This window comes from Tupaia chinensis, unplaced genomic scaffold (genome assembly GCF_000334495.1).
Source record: "Tupaia chinensis unplaced genomic scaffold, TupChi_1.0 Scaffold140061_1, whole genome shotgun sequence".
In the NCBI taxonomy this organism is placed as follows: domain Eukaryota; kingdom Metazoa; phylum Chordata; class Mammalia; order Scandentia; family Tupaiidae; genus Tupaia; species Tupaia belangeri.
The window spans coordinates 574,229-575,976 of NW_006199940.1; the positions used below are offsets into that span (position 1 = coordinate 574,229).

The 1,748-nt window shown below is 57.4% G+C and overlaps 1 protein-coding gene across 4 annotated transcripts in view; it reads right to left on the minus strand.

Moving 5' to 3' along the window:
* ZNF7 (zinc finger protein 7) overlaps window positions 1-142 on the minus strand; it is a 15,260-nt gene extending 15,118 nt beyond the window's left edge. The window contains exon 1 of one of the 4 annotated variants that reach the window (XM_014593248.2): window positions 44-142. The gene's annotated coding sequence lies outside the window, so the exon portion shown is untranslated. The remainder of the gene's footprint in view (window positions 1-43) is intronic. The other 3 variants (XM_014593247.2, XM_014593249.2, XM_014593250.2) reach the window with 3 other exon arrangements.
* Window positions 143-1,748: the final 1,606 nt, after the last annotated feature.

Genomic DNA, 1,748 nt, shown 5'->3' on the forward strand with positions numbered 1-1,748 from the left:
GGGCTCGCTCGAGCCGAAGAGCACAACGGCCACGCCGACTCACCCTCCCCGAGGACCGCCCGGCACTCACAAGCCCCCTACGCGCCGGAAACGGGCCTCGTACGTTCGGTCCCGTCCCGCCTTAGGGTTCCGGCTAGTCTAGGCTGCTCGGAGGCCTAACCATCTCGGTGGTTGCCAGCAGGGGGGCCAGGGGAAAGGGTCGGAGCCTGAGCCCGGGGAGCGGGCCGGGCCCCGCAAGGTGTGGCTTTTTCTGGGGGAGGAGCCCGAGCCCGAGGGGCGTTCCCGGGGCGGGGCCTGCGTCAGGAGTGTGGGCAGGGCCCTGTCAAAACTGCTCATCTGATGGAGCGGTGACCCAAATCTCTGGTCTCTATCTCAGCCACGGTGAGAGCTGTCCAACCAGAAAAATAAAAGATGGGTGCAGTCAGGTCCCCCTGGGCAGGGAGTCCGAGGTAGAGGGGCAGAGGGGTCCTAGCACTGCCACCTGAGCAGCGAGAGGCTCTCGGCTCTCGTCTTTGAGAGTCCCCACGTGTGAGGACAGGGAAGGACAACTTTCCCAGGACCCTCCAGGCCCCACAGGTCCTAATACTGAACCAGCACTTCCAGAAAGTCCAGCATCCATCTGGCCGCTCTAGGGCTCTAGGTGGTGGTGTTGGGGGGGGGGTCATGACCAGGTAACACAGAGCAGGAGGGAAGCTAGGTCTGAGCATGCACCCAGTGTCCAGGTGCAGGTACCAGAGTGTTCTTGCCCCGCTGGCCCTGTCTGGGGCAGGCAGCTACCTTCCTGTGCTGCAGCCCTCTAGGCCCCCACACCTCTCCCAACCCTGCATGCCCACTGAGTGGCTGCTCGCCCTGCTCTGGGCCAGCCTGCACTACTTCCTAGCAGTCCCAGTCTGCACTGGCTTTGTCGGCCCCTCATATTCTCCACTTTCTTCTTTTTACTTTATTTTCTTTCTTGAGAGTTTTTGTTTGTTTGTTTTGTTTTGTTTTGTTTTGCTATAGGGCGCATGTGCTCCCCAGAGAAGAAAAAAGTGAGAAATCACCTCCCGGGGTAAAACCATGCTGCAGTCCCTTCTCCATTCTCTTCTCAGGCTTTTGGGCACACACGCCTGGTGTGAGTTTGAAACCAACAAGTCCAGGACTCAGACTACGCTTGGCCATGGGGGAGTCCATACCTTAAATACTACTCCTCCTGCTGTCCCCCACACACACTTTCTTTTTTGTCCTGATGGAAAGACAGAATGTTCTGGTCTCTCTAAGGCCTGGCCACTGTTCTCCCTGCAGGACCTAACCCAGAAGGCCTTCAACATTCCCAGGAACAGAAAGCTGTTCAAGTTGTTGCTGGAAAACACTGAGAGAGTCACCCTGAGCTGGCCACACAGTGGCTCCCAGCAGAGCCAAGCCCTTGCCTTAGACGCTCACGCAGACCTCACAGCCAGCTCTGGCCACTGTGGGCTGACCTGAGCAGGGTACCTCACCTTGCTGTCCCTCCAGGAAGCTGAGGCCCTCTGTGTGTAAAGTCCCCTACTAGGTTCCTGGGTCTGGCCACCTGGCACTCTTTTTCTGAAAACCCACCAGCCCCATCTTGGGAAGGTTTGTGGCACTCCCTGGCAGGACTCCCTTGCTGGAGCTTTTGGGGTGACTCCAGTCATGGGTTTGGGCTGTAAATGTCCCCAGAGAAAATCTGCAACTATAAAAAAATCACTGTTGAAAATATTTTTTGCGTTTCCAAGAGCATTGTCCACACCCTA